The sequence below is a fragment of the Capra hircus genome, chromosome 8, assembly GCF_001704415.2.
Source record: "Capra hircus breed San Clemente chromosome 8, ASM170441v1, whole genome shotgun sequence".
Lineage (NCBI taxonomy): Eukaryota > Metazoa > Chordata > Mammalia > Artiodactyla > Bovidae > Capra > Capra hircus.
The window spans coordinates 97547781-97569755 of NC_030815.1; the positions used below are offsets into that span (position 1 = coordinate 97547781).

The 21975-nt window shown below is 42.3% G+C and overlaps 1 long non-coding RNA gene across 1 annotated transcript; it reads left to right on the plus strand.

The window, feature by feature from the left end:
* LOC108636648 lies at window positions 9399-21073 on the plus strand. The gene is made up of 3 exons (XR_001918507.1): window positions 9399-9608; window positions 12597-12639; window positions 21054-21073. It is a non-coding gene; the product is annotated as an uncharacterized LOC108636648 (long non-coding RNA).

Consider the following 21975-nt stretch of genomic DNA (forward strand, 5'->3'; position numbering starts at 1 on the left):
ATCCAGAAAGAGGCAAAAGCACTAATCCGAAGTCACACGGGATGAATCGTAGAGCAGAGGCCATGTTTCTGGTCTCAGGCCAGAGGCCTTCTAACTTGTTTTCAGATTCACTAAAAAGATAAGCTTCTGTCAGTCTCTTCATGATACATCACTGTATTAGCAGGCTTTGGAGAAACCAGCAAGCAAATGCCCTACTGGCCTCGGGGACACTGGTACAACCTTCCAGAAAGCACTTGGGTAGTCTGCATCAGAGGCTTTAAAACTGCTCACAAGAATTGACTAACTTCTCTCATTTCCTGAAAGTCATCTTGAAGAATTTCTCTGCAATGTAGGCAAAAATGGTCATCTCAGCCTCACTTATAATGGCAAAAATAAAACATAACACCAAAAAGCAAAAAAGAAGCAAATATAAATGCCGTTAAAATCAGGACTAAAATAGTTCCTACTACATTGCATTGGTAGAAGAAATAACTGATAAAAAAAACACACTTAACCCCGTGTTCAGCTCAAGGTTAACACTTTTAAATTAGATACCATAATTCTTCATATTTGTTGCTTCTCCTAGATAATAATGAACCCAAGGACAAAAGCAGTCATTTCACATGATTGAGAGGTTATGCTCAAAATCCTTCGAGCTAGGCTTCACCAGTATGTGAACTGAGAATTTCCAGGTGTACAAGCTAGTTTTAGAAAAGGCAGAAGAACCAGAGATCAAATATCATACATTCATTGGCTCATACAGAAAATAAGGAAATTTCAGAAAAAAAAACATCTACTTCTGCTTCATTGACTACGTGAAACCCTTTAACTATGTGGATCACAGAAAACTGAAAAATTCTTAGAGATGGGAATATCAGACTACCTGACCTGTCTCCTGAGGAACTTGCATGTGAGTCAAGAAGCAACAGGGTGTGGAACAATGGACTGGTTCAAAATTGGGAAAGGAGTATAATAAGGCTGCATATTATCATCCTGCTTATTCAACTTTCATGCAGAGGACATCATGCAAAAAGTCAGGCTGGCTAAATGCCAAGCTGGAATCAAGATTGCCAGGGGTCGGGGGTGGCGGGGGGAAACATGGCTGGGACAAATTTCAACAACCTCAGGCATGCAGATGATACCACTTTAATGGTAGAAAGTGAAGAGGAACTAAAAAGCCTCTTGATGAAGGTAAAAGAGGAACGTGAAAAAGCTGGCTTCAAAGTCAACATGAAAAAAAAACAAAACAAAACTCAGATCAGATGGACATCCAGCCCATCATTTCATGTCAGACAAAAGGGGAAAAAATGGAAGCAGTGACAGATTTTATTTTCTTGGCCTCCAACATCAGTGCGGATTGTGACTGAAGCCATGAAATTAAAAGGTCCTTGCTCCTTGGAAGTAAAGCTATAACAAACCTAGACAGTGTGTTAAAAAGCAGAGCTACCACTTTGCCAACAAAAGTCCATATAGTCAATGGTTTTTCCAGTAGTCATGTACAGCTATGAGAGCTGGACCATAAAGAAGGCTGAGTGCCAAAGAATTAATGCTTTTGAACTATGGTGCTGGAGGAGACTCTTGAGAGTCCCTTGGACAGCAAGGAGATCAAACCAGTCCATCCTAAAGGAAATCAAGCCAGAATATTCATTGGAGGGACTGATGGTGAAGCTGAAACTCCTATACTTTGGCCACCTGATGCAAAGAACTGACTCATTTGAAAAGACCCTGATGCTGTGAAAGACTGAGGACAGGAGAAGAGGACGACAGAGGATGAGATGCTTGCAGTCCATGGGGACACAAAGCATCAGATATGACAGAGTGATGGAGTACACACACACACAAGTGTGCGTATATAAATATATAAAACCAAATCACTTTGCTCTATACCTGAAACTCACAAATATTTTCAGTCAGCTATGAAAAGTGAAAGTGAAGTCGCTCAGTTGTGTCCAACTCTTTGTGACCCCGTGGACTGTAACCTACAAGGCTCCACCGTCCACGGGATTCTCCAGGCAAGAGTACTGGAGTGGGTTGCCATTGTCTTCTCCAGGGGTCTTCCCAACCCAGGGATCGAACCCGGGTCTCCTGCATTGGAGGCAGGTGCTTTAACCTCTGGGCCACCAGGGAAGCCCCATATATATATATATACCCACAAACAGAAATACCCAGAGATCAGAGATAAGGTCAAATGCAGAAAATAAAAATAAGCCAAATCAGAGAAGCCTAGACCAAGGCCTCACTGTTTTCTGTTCCAGTTTCTATTTCGAAGCAGCAAGCACTCAAGGGTGCACCCCATTACCATAAAAAGAAATTTCTTGCTATGACCCTGTTAAACCCCTATTCTCTTCCATAATTTATTTCCTCCACTGTCTTCAGGTCTACTTGAGGCTTGGTGACAGTATGCCTCTTCTTAGCCTAACTTTTCCTGGTACATTAAAATAGGCCCTGGCTTCGAAGGGTTAAAAAAAATTCCACTTCTTTCCCTAACAGCTGCATTTAATCTCCTTGAGCCTCCTTCTCTTATCTGCAAAACAGGGTTAATACTAACTATCAGGAGATTGTGTGAGGATCAGACAGTACATGTGTGAATGTATTTGCACAGAGCCTGGCACCCAACAGGGACATCGCCAAAGGGAATTCCAACCATTTTTATCCTTGACAGCTTATGCCAAGAAAGGAAAGATACATGATTGTGGGGCTGGCACATATGATGGGAAAGCAGAGGCTGAGTATGAGTGGCAGCCAAGACACCAAGTGCCCTGGGTGTCCGGGTAAATGTGGCCACAGAGTTGGACCAACTCTTAGTCCTATAGGGTTCATCCTTTGCAAAAGGAGCCTCATTTATGACATGAAATAACAACCATGTGTCTCTTTGTATGGGAAATCCAATCAACAATAAGCCATCATTTTTTTCCCTACAAATAGGCCAGATGGCCCCTCTAATGAATTAATATTCTCCAATCAACAAACTCATAAGCTCAAAAAGCAATGTGAAAAGAGAAGGGGAAGGTCAGAGAGGATGGTGTGAATGAGCAAAGGGTGTTCTATTTCTCACAGTTTCAAAAACTGGAATTCCTATTTTGGGGGGGCCAAACAAAATTTGTGAGAATAAACCAAACATTTTTAATTTTAAAAATGCAGGGTTTGCGGATGGATGACTAGGTGCAGCACAGAGGACTTTTAGGGCAGTGAAAATGCTCTATATGATGCTATAATGGTGTCTACATGTTGTGTATTTGTCCAAACCCATAGAATGTATAACAGCCAGAACCAGTCTGAATGTAAACTATGGACTTTGGGTGATTATCATGTATCAGTGTAGAATCATCAGCTGTAACAGATGTACCACTCCGGTGGGATATGCTGATAATGGGGGAAGCCGTATGTGTTGAGCAGGGAAAAGGGAGCATTTGGGAAATCTCGATACCTTTGTCTCAATTTTGCTACAAATCTGAAACTGCTTTTAAAAAGTTAAGCCCTTAAAGATGTATTTATTTTAAAATGCATACTTACAAAAATGCATTTATGTCATTTTAGGTTCTATTCAATAAGGATTAAAGTCCGTTTACAATAAGGGCCAGGCATATAGAAATTCACTAAAGAGAATAAGCAGTAAAGCAGAACCAAAAACATGAGAAAAAAGAAGACTGGGAATTTTAAGGGAAAATGTAATTCTCCTTGATGTGGTGGAGCACCATGTTGGGCTCTGCATTTCCCAGCAGTGGGAAAAACAAGAATATAAAATTGTGTAGCTCTTTTTATCTGAGGGGCAAAAGCTATAAAAGCTGCTTGAAGAAGATAAACGTGTTTGTCTTTGGGGATTGCTGTAGTTTTGCTTTGTTGGGTTTTTCTTTTCCCTTTTCCCCTGCGGCTGCATTTTTTAAACAAACATCTTACTTAGGAATTCATGTGAGTAATATTGAATAACAGAGGACAGTCTCTCATCCTTGGAGTGTGAGCTTTGGGGGAAGGGACCATGTTATCCGCATCTTTAGATTTCTGGAGTCCAGAGGGGTTGATGGGTCTGAGTCAGACAACAGGTGACAGCTGGGTGAGTGATCAGTGTGGCATAGACTCCTGACTGTGGTCTTACAGCGAGTACAAAAGTAAATTGCGCACAACCAGTGCTGATGGTAGCAGTGTTTGATGTGATCTTAAAGATCAGATCAGGAAAGGTAAGGGATGTGACCCTAGTTAACAACCTTCCATGCACCTAATTTTGAACGAACAGAATGTACCATACTGTCACGGCAGCACTGCTATTCAGCCTAAACATGCCAGTATGAGCCACCAACTTGCTTCCAGCCAGAATCCATCATGACTGAGTGGTTAATGTTAAACATTTTGAATATATCCTGCAGACGGGAAGGGGCATATCATTCTTTGCTTGAACTCTCTCTTCTGAATTCATTAAAAATTTTAAATAAACCCATATATATGGAATTTAGAAAGATGGTAACAATAACCCTGTATGCGAGACAGCAAAAGAGACACAGATGTATAGAACAGTCTTTTGGACTCTGTGGGAGAGGGCAAGGGTGGGATGATTTGGGAGAATGGCATTGAAACATGTATAATATCATATATGAAACGAATCGCCAGTCCAGGTTCAATGCAGGATACAGGATGCTTGGGGCTGGTGCACTGGGATGACCCAGAGGGATGGTACGGGGAGGGAGGGGGGAGGAGGGTTCAGGATGGGGAACACATGTACACCCGTGGTGGATTCATGTTGATGTATGGCAAAACCAATACAATATTGTAAAGTAATTAGCCTCCAATTAAAATTAAAAAAATTTTTTAATAAAAATCATTTTACTTTGAACAAAATTTTAAATAATAATATAAACCTTGTATGGACACATATATACATAAGTAAACATATATAGGTTTTATATAATATTTATATTATATACATATATAATAGAAACCTATGCCATTTCACTACTTTACAGTATGAAATATCAAGTGGGATGAATGCTTGCATTTGTTCTGGAGCTCTTCACAAATAGTTCTCCTACCTGGGAGGCCAAAATATCAGAAAGTCAGCTGATGACACTGAAATCAGAGCAGCCGGAATATGCTGACTTTTCCCAATTATTGGCAGTGCCCTTGGGTTTGACCTCTGATTTTTTTCTCTCCAGTGCATTGGAAATTTTCCAGTCACAAAGATGTGGCTGGTGTGAGCGGCTCAAGATATCTTCTCCTTTGGAGCCTCGCAACCTTGGTCAAGGTTTTCAGACAAACTGCGTGAGGAGTCCTTCATGTTATGAATAACCCGACTCTTACTCCATATGAATATGAGAAACCCTAACCACCCCAAGCTTTTGGAGGTGGTAATAGCAATGAAGGATATCCCCGGATATTCGTGTTCCACTAAAGCTCTTAGCCACTTTTATCTGCTTCTCTCTGCATTTTTTAAGTAATATCAAAGAGAACAGAAGGAGCAGAGCTATGGCTGAAGAATTCACCAATAAACTCTATTTCACAAGAAAGAAGAGAAACCACAAAATCTTTAAAAAGGCTTTTATAGACGAACTGTTTCTAAGCACGACCACACTCCTGAAATAGTGTGTGATGGTCTTGGGATGCAGGGTGCTGTTGGCATTTATCCAAGACTTCAGATGCTCTGAGGATTGGCCATTATCCTTGCCAGACAGGCTTGTCCATCTTCTCATCAGTTGCAAGACATTTAATAAAAACAGGCTGCGTTAGTTCACGCTGGTTTTATGGACTGCTCCACAGGGCTTCAACTGGGTAAGCCTGCAAGACCCAGCCGTGCATGGCAAATGGCTAAGCAGATGGTTTCAGTTTAGATAGTGGCTGTCAGTGGTTTGGTGTGAACAGCTCTCGCAAGCCAGCATGAAGTGAACAGATTGCATGGTGGCTGGGAGAAACATATGTAATTGGAAACAGTAGCCACTTACAATGGGGGCACATTTTCAATCTTGATCACAGTGGCTCCAGTTTGGAAAAAAAGAGTTGATTAACTTAATGTCTTTTTGGCTGTGATGAACCCAATACTAAGAAAGTTTGGGTAGTATCCCTGGAGGGTACTGGGCATGGCTGTTCTGCTGCTATGAATCAAGGATGTCAGGGCCTCAGAACGAATCCCATTCTCTGGAGACTGGGAGGCAGTGGCAGAAACAGGAGCCCAAGCGGCCAGCTGAATACTGAAATGCCTGGGGTCATGATGGCAGAGGCAGATGGTTTGGGCAAACGGCACAGGCGTGAAAGACCAGGTAACTTAGAAATCCGAGGTGCAGGTGGTTTTTTGGAGACCCCCACCCCACCCTCATAGAAAGAGGACATATGAAAGTCTGCAGCGCACAGTACAGCCAGGGGTTTTGTCCAGGGCTAGATCAAAGAATGCGGATCTTGAGGGTAAGTAGTTTGGGCAAGACATTTCTCAGAATGACAGCGAAATAAAAACAGTTACTGAAGGCAGTTACAAGACAGAGGAACAAAGCATTGACCTTGCCTTAGGACTGGACCTCAGCCTCAGAGCCAACTTCGTAGACAATGTGGTTTCAGTATTTATAAACATTTACTGTGTAACTTTCAGGTCCTGCAATATACTTGGGACACAGGGATCAATGAGACATGGGTGAACCTCCTTGATTCCTTGCCTATAACCCTAGCTCTTCTTCAGCTCCATCAGCACTTCTCTGGGAAGGCTTCCTCTGCCCTCCCTAACTATATCAAATTCTCCTGCTGTTCAGCGTGCCATGGAATTGCCATTCCAAGCATCTTTACATTTCAGCTTTTCATGTACTAGACAATGATCTTTTTAACTCCCTTACTAGACGGTATCATGACACTGGGGACAATTTATGAGTTTTTTTTCCTTGAAGATTTTGTATCTCTTGGGGAGGAAGCACATGTGAATATTTGCTTAAACTATGGATTAGTGAAGGGCTTCCCAGGTGGCGCTAGTGGTAAAGAATCTGCCTGCCAAATGCAAGAGAAGTAAAAGACGGAAGTTCGATCCCTGGGTTGGGAAGATCCCCTGGAGAAGAAAATGGCAACCCACTTTAGTATTCTTGCCTAGAGAATCCCACGGACAGAGGAGCCTAGCGTGCTACAGTCCATAGGGTCACAAAGAGCCTTAGCACGCATGTATGGATGAGTGAAAGCAGAAAAAATGATTCCTTTTTTCAAGGTTCTCAGAATCCTGGAAATAAGCAGAGTGACAATGCCAAGGTCAAAGGAAGTGCTGGATTCATTGCCCAACCTAAACTGGGAAGTCAAGGAAGGCTTCCTGGAGGAGGTGACTCTTGGGCTAAGGTATGAAGCTTAAGGGGAAGTAGGACCAGCAAAAGCAGCAGGAAGAACTGGGAAAACGTGGTGCAGCTCCTGAAGGTGGGCTGAAGCTGCTTCACTGCTTGCTGTCCAGTGCCCCTTGTTTCAGGGAAATGGCAGGCAGAATGGAACCAGTGTTGGGTGTCCCCTGACTCAGCAAAGGAGGACACAGGACGGAGGACAGAGAACCCTGCACAGGACAGGGAACCAGGCACTGTGGAAATCGCGGAGTGCTTCTTGGGGGAAACACTGTCCTTCTCTGTTAGAGTGACTGAGCCTGAGGTCTGATTGCCTCGGTGTCCCAGCGCCTGTCTGAGCTCTCTGAGTCCCCAGAGCCTGACTCCGCTCTGTACTTTCCCACAGTGGCCTGTCCTGGGCCTCATGCCATGTTCGCTGAGTGGCAGGAAGGCTGGCTGCCCAGCCCAACATCCTTGGCAAGGAGAGCTAGGCTTGTAGGGGCTGCCCACCGAGAGCCAGGCTTTCTCTGATACCAAGGTGCTATCTCCCTGAGTCAATTTCCTCCAGTGATTAACACTCACCCCACACAAATGGCCTGTGTGAAGGAGCCATTCTTTCCTCTGCCCGTTGCCATTGCCTGGCTCAGCTCTCCTGGCAGTTTGAGTTGTTGGCATGACAAAGTTGTGAGCCACCACACACACTGGAATGAATCAAAGGAGGCTTGATGCCATCTGGCCCAACACCCTCATTTGACAGATGAAAAGACTGAGGCCCGGAGAGAGAGACTAGCTCAAGATACCACATAAAATTGCCGGCAGCAAGGAGAGAACCTGGGCCTTTTGAGGCTCTCCCTTCAGGTGCTGAGTCACCAGGGAAAACAAGCATGGCAGAAGCAGACCACCATCTGAAACCCCGGTTTCAGGAAAAGAAATCACCAGGTTGGGTCTTTGTACAATAATCAGGCTGTTGGAGCCTTACAGCGGGAGACCCAGCTGAGTGGCTTTGGGCAAGTCGAGCTACCTCTCTGAATCTGTAATGGAGGGATGGAAATGACCACACTTCTTACACTGCCCCTGCCCTTGAGAGGTTCACAGGTCACTGGAAAGACTGGTGCCCCAAACCAATCATTTCCTAAGATGAGTTCAATTTCCACAAATATGTACAAAGTACACAATTAGTCCAGGGTGTAAGAGCTTCCAGGCGTGCCCAGGTGGGCTTCCCAGAGGAGGTGACAGGTTAAAAGGGTTTTTTAACAGCTCATGTGGGCATAATGGATGGTCATTAAAGGCAGAAGAAACAGTGTGTGTTCAAAAGCATGTTGTAAGAACTCCCTGCCATGTGTCACGACTCAAGTATCAAGTGCAAAGAAGTGGACAGGGACTGCAATTATGGGGTTGAAGCCAAGAGCTACAGCCCAGGTGAGTGGGGGCAGGAGGGGGTTGGTCAGATCTGAGATGAAATCAATCACTCTGGGTCATCAAGTCCAACATCAAAATAATCAAGTAGCCAGCAAGTGAAAGATTCCTCTCTGAAATTTGCTGTGAAACTTACACACTTGATTAATTTTCAACACACCTTATATCTCACTAAAGTTTTCAATTTGAATTGTACTGTTCATATAATTTAAGTTTGGTAGTTTTAAAAGAGCCACGAGTTACAAAGAATTAATAACTACTTTTATGTTTGCATATATTTAAGGAGTACTAAATCAAGTTTTGTAAAAATTCATTTAGAGATTGGAATATTGGGAATCAGATTGAAGTCAAAAAGACAGATAGAAGAATGGTGTGATTGTCCAGGTAAAAAAATCATCCCTGAGACAGAATATAGGTTTTAAAATGTGGACTCCGGTATCATGGTTTCTGTGGATGACTTCAGTTTCTGCTGCTAAGTCACTTCAGTTGTGTCCGACTCTGCGTGACCCCATAGACGGCAGCCCACCAGGCTCCCCTGTCCCTGGGATTCCCCAGGCAAGAACACTGGAGTGGGTTGCCATTTCCTTCCCTAATGCGTGAAAGTGAAAAGTGAAAGTGAAGACGCTCAGTCGCGTCCAACCCTCAGCAACCCCATGGACTGCAGCCCTCCAGGCTCCTCCATCCATGGGATTTTCCAGGCAAGAGTACTGGAGTGGGGTGCAGTTTCTAACTCTTGTTATTTAACTTGGATAAGTAAAATCACTTCTCTAAACCATTTCCTCTTCTGTAAGATAGAGATAATAACGCAGTGGAAGTACCTCATTGGATGACTATAAAGGTTAATGATAATCCAGATGAAGTACTTAGCACAGACTGTGGCCAAAACATATGTGCAAAAACAAGAAAAATTTGCAGCAAATACCAGCAAAAGACGAGGATCGGACCAAGAACAAGGTAACCAAGACCTTTACATGCTAATACATAATTGTGACATGACAGGAGAGAAAGGAAGCCAGAGGAGGGAAATCTCTGGGAACCTACGATTCTGAGAGCTCCAGAGGGCAGCCACCAGAGTCCTGCCGACAATTTCTCTCCTTTCCTGTCGTTGTTCCGATGCTCACCCTGCTCTGCAGGAATGAGAGGGAGGAACGGTAGCACTTACAGACCGCGGCTAGTGAGAAAGGATGCCTTCATGCCCGCAATGGGGCCTCACTTCAGAGCATCACGCATTGACTGCTAGAGTTTCAGGGGTTCCTTGGTGGCTCAGCGGTAAAGAATCCACCTGCCAATGCAGGACACGCAGGTTTGATCCCTGGGTTGGGAAGACGCCCTAGAGTAGGAAATGGCAACCCATTGTAGTATTCTTACCTGGAAAATCCTATAGACAGAGGAGCTTGGCAGGCTGCAGTCCATGGGGTCGAAGAAGAGTTGGACATGAGTGAGCAACTATACAACAGAGTTTCAGTTAAAATACTGAGAGTGAAGGCAAGCAGAAGGCACATTGCAATATAAGGTTTATCTAAAAGTGAGCTTATCAAAGTGTGTGAAAGTTGCTCAGTCGTGTCTGACTCTTTGCAAACCCATGGACTATACAGTTCATGGGATTCTCTAGGCCAGAACACTGGAGTGGGTAACCTTTCCCTTCTCCAGGGGATCTTCCCAACCCAGGGGTCAAACCCAGGTCTCCCACATTGCAGGCAGATTCTTTATCAGCTGGGCCACCAGGAAAGTTGGTTAAAGTAGGAGATGTGTCTAAATAACTATCCCTACAAGTCTTCAGATGGCCTAGGCTGGGGCTGGATACCTGCCTTCCAGTTTCCATCCCCAGTTCTTCCTCTGCTGTATACAAGGAATTAAAGACGATTTAAAATTTAAATGATAAGTATGGAAGTTCCTCTCTTAGTCACATTTTAACAGATATGGAAAAATACTCCAGGGTTCCCTTTACTCTTATGCTTTTAAAACCTCCATTTTTATCATAAATTCTATTTCCTTTAACTGCATTAGATTTGAGGACAAGTTGTAGTCTTCTAACTCAAATGAGGAAGAAATGTAAATTGCTTGAACTTTGATATTCCTTTGTATTAGAGAGATACGACACCTTTGGTCAACTTACACACAATTGGTCAGCACCTCTGTCCTCTGGCCAGCTTAAACACAACTTTCCAGAGAACTGGAGAAGTGTAGTCCCGCGGAAACTGAAAATCTCTAAATGGAAAGTCAGATAGAGAAAGAGACCTGGATTCATTGATTGAATATACTGAATGAATATTTATTGAGCTTTTTGTCTTACCTGGATCCGTGCTGGAGATACAACAGTAAGCTAAAATCAGAGTTTATGACCCCAGGGAACTGTTCTAGTGCTAGTGCTTAGTTGCTCAGTCATGTCCAACTCTTTGCAACCCCATGGACTGCAGCCAGTCAGGCTCCTCTGTCTATGGAGATTCTCCAGGCAAGAATACTGGAGTGGGTTGCCATGCCCTCCTCCAGGGGATCATCCCAACCCAGAGATGGAACCTAGGTCTTCTGCATTTACAGCTGAGCCACCTGGGAGGCCCTGGGAAGGCAGAAATGAATCAAATTCAATTAATAGCAACATATGTGTTTACCATTGCAAGTGGGATAAGTAAAAGTATGTGCTTACCCAGGGCCTCCCTGGTGGCTCAGCTGTAAAGAATCTGCTTGCCAAAGCAGGCGATTCCCGGGTCAGGAAGATCCCCTGGAGTAGAAAAATGGCAACCCACTCCAGTATTCTTATTGGGAAAAATTCCATTCACAGAGGAGCCTGGTGGGCTATAGCCTGTGAGGTCTCAAAGAGTCAGACCCAACTTAGCAGCTAAACAACAACATGTGCATGGATAAGAGCTTACTAGAGACATTTTATCTACTCTGGGGGTTGCCCCCAGAGAATCACAGTTCTGCCACTTTCTACTCATGTGGCCTTGTCAAGGAACTTATATTTCCTGTGCCTCAGTTTCCTCATTTGTAACCCGAGGTTCTGCACTTCAGGGCTGTGGTGAGGATCACAGGAGATAAAGTGTGACTGTGTCTGCTCTGAGTCTAGGGTTAAAGCACTAAATTTTTCTGTTTGTTTGAAAATTACAATGATAGAATTCTTTTGGAGAAGGAGAAATAGCTGATTATCTTACAAGGTTTTATCAAGTATAATATCTCCAATCAAGTTAGTGGGTACATGCAAGGTAATTTTGGAAAAGTAAATAGGATTTTAAAAATATATATTGTTTCCATTATAGGCTGTTTCCCACATTTGAAGGGTTTCCCAGGTGGCACAGTGGTTAAAAAAAAAAAAAATCCACCCGTGAATGCAGGAGACTCGAGTTCAGTCCCTGGGTCAGGAAGATCCCCTAAAGTGGTAAATGATAACCCGTTCCAGTAGTCTTGCCTGGAAAATTCCATGGACAGAAGAGCATGGGGGGTTACAGTCCACACACATGCATACCCTTGAAACTAACACAGCATTGTAAATCACCACTATACTTCATTTAAAAAAATATGTTTTTTTAAGAAAAGGATAAAATAGTAAATAACTTGCTAGTTAATCAAAATTGTAATAGGAAAGTCAGGTTGTACTATTGGTCTTATGTACTAATCTACTTGTCTTTAATTCAGGGAAAGTTCTGAGCACAGTATAGATTTAACTCAGACTTCTACACTTTATCTTTGTATCATACAGCAATTATTGAGCTTCTACCATGTGCTAGGCACTGCTCTCGATATGAAGCATTCAAGTTATTGTTCAGTTGCCAAACTGTGTCCAGCTCTTTGCCACCCCATAGACTGCAGCACACCAGAGTTCAAGCATTCAAGAAGTGATCCAAACATTGGCCCTGTATTAATACGCTTTCAACATAGTGAGGAATATAACCCGATCAAGTGTTACAGGAAGTTCCTGATCAACTTTTATTCCTTTTTTCAAAACAGCTCAGCTGCTACCATCTCCAGGAAGTTTTCCTTCATCTGAAGAGTGAGTAACTCATTTCTAATCGCATTTAGTAGTGCACATGATATATTATCTTGAAATTATTGGTTACATATCCATCTCTCTAACAAAGCAAGCGCTTCCATTAAGCAAGGACCATCTCTTTACATCTTAGTTTGCAACAAAGGGACTACATATTTTAAAATGAAAGGATTTTTCTTAAATGTTGTAAGTATGCTAATTGTGTGTCATGTAAAAAAAAGGAAAGCAGCAAGAAGATCCATTAGGTATAGTGCATGATAGGGATGAAGCGGGAACAAGGCATGACAGAGAGGCTGATGGATCCTAGAGGTGAAACATAAAGATATACGGACTACAAAAGCAAAGGGCCTTATCTGCACATTGCTGCCATTGGAAGACACAGGGAAAATTGTAAACATTTATATTAACCAAAAGGGAGATGGGAAAATCAAGATGAAACTGGTATATACATTTAAGTTCAGCAGAATGGCTATTTCAAAATAACTTGATATTTGTACAATCAGTATCACCAAAACTTCTCAAGGGGGAGTCGTGTTCTTGATTTTGTGTATCTACAACAGTCAGTATAGTGCCTGTTTCCTAGTAGCTACTTCACACATCATGTTTAATCAGACTTGAAGATGATGATATAGTGGGAAAAAATGATTAAAATAAGGTAGGGGAAAAATACAGTGACTACAACTGAGGGAAAATTATTTGAGATGTAAATACAAGCTTTGATTATAAATTGTACACATCCCCTGGAGGAGGAAATGGCAACTGATTCCAGTATTCTTGCTGGAAAAATCCCCTGGGCAGAGGGAGCCTGCCAGGCTACGGGGGCTGCAGAGTCGGACACGGCTGAGCAACTGAGCGTGCGCGCGTCTTCCTCTCCTTCTGTCTCAAAACTCCACTTGGGCAAGTTTAGGAGCAGCAGTGCTGGTCGCTCAGTCGTGTTCAACTCTTTGAAACCCCATGGACCGTGGCCTGCCAGGGTTCTCTGTCCATAGGATTCTCCAGGCAAGAGTACTGGAATGGGTTGCCATTCCCTTCTCCAAAGGATCTTGCTGACCCAGGGATCAAACCCAGGTCTCTGGCATTGCACGCAGATTCTTTACCATCTGAGCTACAGGGAAGTCCTTGTACAAGTTTAGGGATTGAGAAATAAAGACAGAAATCCACAAGGATAAAAACAGGAGAAAACAGAAATACTTTTTTTGGAAGATGGAAAGCAGATGGGACTGAATTAGCAGTCCCAGTTAAGCTGAATTATAAGCCAGCAGTAAAGAAAGCTGCAGAATGTCCAGGCTTGGCAGCATTAGGTACCTCTGTAAAGAGAGTTCAATACAGGAGGACTGCTTGAAAGCATATTTGAAAATCAGTGAGATACCCTTCCTTTCACCATGCAGAATATTCACCTGGCAGAAAATTGGAGCCTTTTTTCTTTGATGAGACTAAACAGCACATTTTAAGATTAGAGAACGCTGCACAGAGTTGAAAAGTGGGTGCCATCTGAAAAGGGGTTATTTGACTACAAATGTACATACATGTTGTTACTCAGACTTTTCCCTCATATGGCTTCTGGGATGCAACAATTAGGCTTGTATTCTCCAGGAAGGAGGTTGGAGGGAAATTCACTGGGGAATCTGATCATTTTGAGAGGAAGAAGCCTACAAATACTAACACTAGGGAATGAGATGGCCCAAACAGAAAAACATATGCTGAAACTCATGGAACATCCTCCCATGTACATAGAGCTTTTTAGTGTCCCACACTTAAATATGAGTTACTTGGGGAAAGCAACTAACACGAAGTGCAAAGATCAAATTAATAAGCAAACAAGAAATGTAGCCTAAGCAGGGACATGAAAATTTCAGAAAATTATCATCAATTTTTTTCTAAGAGATGAAGATGAATTTACACCAATGAAATAAGAACAATATATAAGAAATGAGAACAAAAATCACATAGGAAAAAATTTTAAATGAGAGTATAAACCAAAAACAATTAAATGAGGGGATTAAAGGTAAATCCGAGGAATTGTCCAGAAAGAAAAATAAATAAAAGAAGAGGAAAAATAGATGTCATTCCATAAGGTATAACATCTGAAAAACAAGAAACTCAGAAAAAACAAGATATAAAATAGAAGGACAGACATCATTAAAGAAATAAATCGAGAAAAAATTTCAGAATTGAGGGATGAAGTTCTCAGGTTGAATGGATTCAGCATAATAGCTGAAAGTATATCTATATTAAAACACATTAACACAAAATCTTAGATTGCTGAGAACAAAAAGAATCTTTAAAACCTTTCAGCAAGGGAAAAAAATGTCTAAATAACAAGAACCAACAACCAGCAAAGTAGCACACTTTTCTAAGCACATCTGAAAGCAAGAATAAAATTGAGCAATATATTCAAAATTGAATTGAATTACATTAAAGAAAGTGGGGAAAACCACTAGACCATTCAGGTATGACCTAAATCAAATCCCTTATGACTATACAGTGGAAGTCAGAAATAGATTTAAGGGACTAGATTTTGATAGACATAGTGCCTGATGAATTATGGACGGAGGTTCGTGACATTGTACAGGAGACAGGGAGCAAGATCATCCCCAAGAGAAAGAAATGCAAACAAGCAAAATGTCTGTCTGAGGAGGCCTTACAAATAGCTATGAAAAGAAGAGAAGCAAAAAGCAAAGGAGAAGAGGAAAGATATACCCATTTGAATGCAGAGTTCCAAAGAATAGCAAGAAGACATAAGAAAGCCTTCCTCAGCAATCAATGCAAAGAAAGAGGAGAACAACAGAATGGGAAAGACTAGAGATCTCTTCAAGAAAATTAGAGATAACAAAGGGAACATTTCGTGCAAAGATGGGCTCGATAAAGGACAAAAATGGTAGGGACCTAACAGAAGCAGAAGATATTAAGAAGAGGTGGCAAGAATACACGGGAGACCTGTACAAAAAGATCTTCATGACCCAGATAATGATGAAGGTGTGATCACTCACACTCAACTAGAGCCGGATATCTTGGAATGTGAAGTCAAGTGGGCCTTAGGAAGCATCACTATGAACAAAGCTAGTGGAGGTGATGGAATTCCAGTTGAGCTGTTTCAAATCCTGAAAGATGATGCTGTGAAAGTGCTGCACTCAATATGCCAGCAGATTTGGAAAACTCAGCAATGGCCACAGGACTGGAAAAGGTCAGTTTTCATTCCAATCCCAAAGAAAGGCATTGCCAAAGAATGCTCAAACTACCACAGAATTCCACTCATCTCACATGCTAGTAAAGTAATGCTCAAAATTCTCCAAGCCAGGCTTCAGCAATACGTGATCCGTGAACTTCCAGATGTTTAAGCTGGTTTTAGAAAAGGCAGAGGAACCAGAGATCAAATTGCCAACATCCACTGGATCATGGAAAAAGCAAGAGAGTTTCAGAAAAACGTCTATTTCTGCTTTAGTGACTATGCCAAAGCCTTTGTGTAGATCACGATAAACTGTGGAAAATTATGAAAAAGATGGGAATACCAGACCACCTGACCTGCCTCTTGAGAAACCTGTAGGTAGGTCAGGAAGCAATAGTTAGAACTGGACATGGAACAATAGACTGGTTCCAAATAGGAAAAGGAGTACGTCAAGGCTGTATATTGCCACCCTGCTTATTTAACTTCTATGCAGAGTACATCATGAGAAACTCTGGACTGGAAGAAGCACAAGCTGGAATCAAGATTGCTGAGAGAAATATCAATAACCTCAGATATGCAGATGACACCACCCTCATGGCAGAAAGTGAAGAAAAAGTAAAGAGCCTCTTGATGAATGTGAAAGAGGAGAGTGAAAAAGCTGGCTTAAATCTCAACATTCAGAAAACTAAGACCATGGCATCCAGTCCCATCACTTCGTGGCAAATAGGTGGGGAAACAGTGGCAGACTTTATTTGGGGGGTGCTTCAAAATCACTGAAGATTGTGATTGCAGCCATGAAATTAAAAGACACTTACTCCTTGGAAGGAAAGTTATGACCAACCTAGACAGCATATTAAAAAGCAGAGACATTACTTTGCCAACAAAGGTCTGTCTAGTCAAGGCTATGGTTTTTCCAGTAGTCATGTATGGATGTGAGAGTTGGACTATAAAGAAAGCTGAGTGCCAAAGAATTGATGCTTTTGAACTGTGGTGTTGGAGAAGACTCTTGAGAGTCCCTTGGACTGCAAGGAGATCCAACCAGTTCATCTTAAAGGAGATCAGTCATGAGTGTGCTTTGGAAGGACTGATGTTGAAGCTGAAACTCCAATACTTTGGCCACCTGACGCGAAGAGCTGACTCATTGGAAAAGACCCTGATGCTGGGAATGATTGAGGGCAGGAGGAGAAGGGGATGACAGAGGATGAGATGGCTGGATGGCATCACCTACACAATAGACATGGGTTCGGGTGGACTCTGGGAGTTGGTGATGGACAGGGAGGCCTGGCGTGCTGCAGTTCACGGGGTCGCCAAGAGTCGGACACGACTGAGCGACTGAACTGAACTGAACTGATTCAAAATTGATCTCTTGATGAATATGCTATACCTGGGCAAGCAAATGTGAAAGTGTTAATTGTTCAGTCCTGTCCGACTCTCTATGACCCCATGGACTGTAGCTCACTAAGCTCCTCTGTCCACAGGATTCTCCAGGCTAAAATACTGGAGTAGGTAGCCATTCCCTCCTCCAGGGGATCTTCCCAACCCTGGAACTGAACCCAGGTCTCCAGCATTCCAGGCAGATTCTTTCCAATCTGAGCCACCAGGGCAGCCCCTATACCTAGCCAAGCCATCAATGAACTGAGAGCGTAAAATAAAGATATTTTCAAACTTAAGTGAAAGTCACTCAGTTGTGTCTGACTCTTTTCAACCCCATGGACTATACAGTCCATGGAATCCTCCAGGCCAGAATTCTGGAGTTGGTAGCCTACGCCTTCTCCAGCTAATCTTCCTGACCCAGGAATTGAACTGGGGTCTCCTGTATTGCAGGCGGATTCTTTACCAACCGAGCTATCAGGGAAGCCCTTTTCAAACTTAAAAGGTCTCCAAAAAATGACCGACTGTAACACCTCAGGAAGCTATTTGAGAATGTACATCACCAAGAGAGAGAAAATTAAGGAAGAACTAGAATCCAGGGCACAGTGGATCCACCATGGGAGACTGGCAAAGGGGAGTCACCAAGAGAAAGGTGAGGGTCCCAGAGTGTCAATCATGCAAGAGGTCTGGAGAGAAACCTGTCTACATGAGAGAACTTCAGGGGACTCTGAAGTATTTCTTCAAGATGAAATCAGTATTAGCTAATGTATTAGACCGTATTAAGAGAGTAGTCATAACTTGAGACAAATTGAGGGATAAATTAGTGATATGTGTGTAGAAATTTAAGCCAAAAGGAAAAGTTTTTGGAAGACCAAAAGATTGTGCAGGAATAGAAATACATAACATGAATCAACTCTGAATAATATTTATATAATCATCGAAATGTAAATACTGAAAGTTGGTCAGACCACAGTTAGAGCATAACTGTTAGAGCAGTTATCTTGGGCTCAAAAAGGAGTTAAAAGTGTGCCTGGATTAAATGTAGCAGAGGGTGAAAGAGATTTAAGTCCTCGTTTTCCGTAATTGGAAGTTAATTTACAATCCCTAAATTAAAATAAAAATTAAGTAGCATGTAATTTAGATGACATGAAGCAAACATGAAAGAATATACTAAAAGAATGAGTGTACATACTTGCGAGTAGAATTATTTGATTCTTTAAGCTACATGTGTGACTCTCATTGATAAAAACGGAAACTAATTTTTAAAAAATAAATGTATCAAGTTATAGAGAATGATTAGACGTTAGCGTCTATCCTTGGTTCTCAGGAACTATTCTAAATACGTGTCCATATTAACTGACACTCTAGTTCTTTCTTTAAGGATTTAAGATACCCCCTGGGACAATTTAACAATGTTTTATTTGCATCTTAAAGACTTATAAATCATTGCTTTTGTGATTAAAATTGCTCTGGAAGGCTAAGCCTGGTGGCCATATTATCTGTTTGCTTTAGCGAATTAGGTTACAAATGCTGAGCAAAGACTTGGTCTCTCCACTCTGTATTTGTGTTTACTCAGGCAGGTACCATTTTGTGGCAAAGCAGATAAGCTCGGTTCCCAGGCCTGTAAAGGGTGACAACTATTATTATTTGAATGTGTGGGAAAATTATTTAAATAAAAAATGCACAAAGATTATCAACACCCCTATCACTCAGTTTAAACAGGAACCAAATAAATGTCACTCTGCCATCATGTACTTTGCAGCTTATTCCTGAAGTGTCCACAGAGGACAGGGAGGAAAGATGTTGATTGATAACAGCTGAGAATTTGTCACAGTGGGTATGTGATGAAAAACTGCAGCTACTATTTACTGGATGTTAACAAATTTTAAACCACTACTATCTTTTTTAATCTCTAGACCAAGCCCATCAGGTACTTACTGCTGGTTTAATCACTTAGTTGTGTCTGATACTTGCAATTCCATGGATGTAGCACACCAGGCTCCTCTGTTCATGGGATTCTCCAGGCAAGAATACTGGAGTGGGTTGCCATTTCCTTCTCCAGGGGATCTTCCTGACCCAGGAATCAAACCTGTGTCTCCTGCATTGCAGGTAGATGCTTCACCGACTGAGCTATGAGGGAAGCCCAGGTACTTACTATCCCTAATTTACATATAAAGAAACTGACAGAGCTTAAGCAACTTGACTAAGTAAAAGAGCTGGGAATCAAATACATGGCTATTTCATTACTGCCCAGTGTCTCAACATCTGCTTTACTCAGGTTGGAGCTTATAAATTGGGTTCATACAATGGGGAGTTTGCATATTTGTGAGGATATGTGCATACATATACACAAACGTTTTTGTTGTTGTTCAGTTGCTAAGTCATGTTTGACTCTTTGTGACTCCATGAACTGAAGCAAGCCAGGCTTCCCTGTCTTTAACTATCTCCTGGAGTTTGCTCAAACTCATGTCCATTGAGTCGATAATGCCATCCAACCATCTCATCCTCTGTCGTCCCCTTCTCCTCCTGCCCTCAATCTTTCCCAGGATCAGGGTCTTTTCCAATGCGTTGGTTCTTTGCATCAAGTGACCAAAGTATTGGAGCTTCAGCTTCAGCATCAGTACTTCCAGTGAATATTCAGGGTTGATTTCCTTTGGATAGACTGGTTTGATCTCCAATACACACACATACACAGATGTCTGTTGAGAGTGAGAGAAATATAAGAATATTAGAGAATTCTGGACATCCTATTTTGACCTGTCAGCCTTGCAGTTTCTAAGGCAAATAAATATCCCAAGGATAGAGTCCAAGCTACACACAGTCTTTGTAACTATGCCACTTAGGCCTAATATCTCTGTAGTTCCTTGATGATCCAGGCTGAGTTGCATGGAAAATGCCTTAGCCAGTTTCCTGTCTTCCTTTGCCATTTTTCTAACCAGTGTTGTCCTGGAGAAGCTTGTTCTGGCTTTGTGTGGACAGATCGCTAAATTTTCAGGAATTCTGTGAGTCAACTGAGGTCAAGTTGGTTGTTTGATATCGGTCATGATAAAGATATTCACACCACAGAATTTGGCAAATGCTATAAATCGGGACTTGGTTTTCTTTTCTCTTGTCTTATATATCCTTTTGTTGTTAAACTTTTACCAGCCATGTCACTGCCTAAATTGGTACCTTAGTTCCTCAAATCTGAGCACTCCTCTGCAGAGGAAAAGGCAGCCCAGGAAGAGAAAGCAGGTCAACGCAAGTGCAAAGGGCTTTCCCCAAAGCCTGGAGCTGACCTAATCTAGGTCTACCAACCCAGACCTTCTGAAGACAGGACAAGAGCTTCTAACCTTACTTAATTCTGCTAAGGAAGGTCTAAGAGGAGCAAGCAGTGAACGGGAAAATGAGAAAGTCAAGAGTGAGTCCAGACAGTGCTGAATCACTTCCCAGGGCAGCAGCTTCTCTCTGCCTCTTCTTGCCTCACCTCCTCTTTCTGGCCTCAGGTTTTAACCCCTTTGTTCCTTCACAGAGAAAGTTCCATTCTCAAGCTCAGTCACCATTTACTGTCTTTGAACTTCACCCACCTTAAAAGACCCATCTGTAAGTGAAGGAGTCAAAACTTGCCCAAAGCTACAGAAACTTACTAGCTATACAACTGAAAGCAAATCATATCACCTATTTGAACCACAGTCTTGTGTGCTGTAAAATAGGGTTTTTAATGCCACCATATTAGGAATGCTGTAAGGAACAAATGTCAAGTTTCCTCAATCACTGCCAAACAAGAGAGATGTAAAAGATGGTTACTGTCAATATTATGATTGTAGATTTTGGCATTCCTGTCAGGGAAGATGTTGAGAGGTCAGAAAGAATCTAACTGGAATTATGTTACCCATTTCAGAGACTCGAAGCCAAAGCTCCAAGACTTTGGCCACCTGATGTGAAGAACTGAGTCATTTGAAAAGACCGTGATGCTGGGAAAGATCGAAGGCAGGAGGAGAAGGGGACGACAGAGGATGAGATGGTTGGATTGCATCACCGACTCAATGGACATGAGTTTGAGTAAACTCCAGGAGTTGGTGATAGACAGGGAGGCCTGGCATGCTGCAGTCCATGGGGTCGAAAAGAGATGGACACAACTGAGTGACTGAACTGAACTGAACTGAACTGAACTGAAATGAACAACAGGCTCAGGAAGACACTGATGCTCCAGAGTCAACATGCCATAGATCAGATTAGCTCATTCCTCCACCCCTAATACAAAGAGGTTATATTAATACTATACATAAACCTGGGTTTTGTGATATAGCTCAACCACATAAGATAAGATGTCTCTTAGAAGCACACGCGAGCATAACGATGCTATGTGCCAGCCCATCCATCCCTTTTGCCTAAACAATCTTTATTAGCTGGTTTTTAACCTGGCACACTTGAATCTTGAGCCACTTACTTCCCTCGGATGCAACATGGGCTTAGAGGGAAGCTGTCTTCACATATGAAGTCAGGCAGAAGTGCCTTTCTTGATATTCTCTTCAGGTAGCTGAGAGATAGGAGTTGGGGGTAGAGTTATCCTAATTTGTTTGCCCATATACCAGTGGGCCCATAGGTCAGTAGGCACTGCCTGTATGTTTCCAAACCCTCTTGATGACAGAAAGGCTGGGGTGAGAATAATCAAGGATCAACCCCTAATCTCCATAACACCTCCATCTCCAAATCAACACAAATCAACACACAGAAGACGTCAGAATAGCATGCTTGCCACAGAAATGTAGTGCTCCAAGTCCTCTGGCTCCTTAAGCAATCAGAATACCCCGCCTGAAACC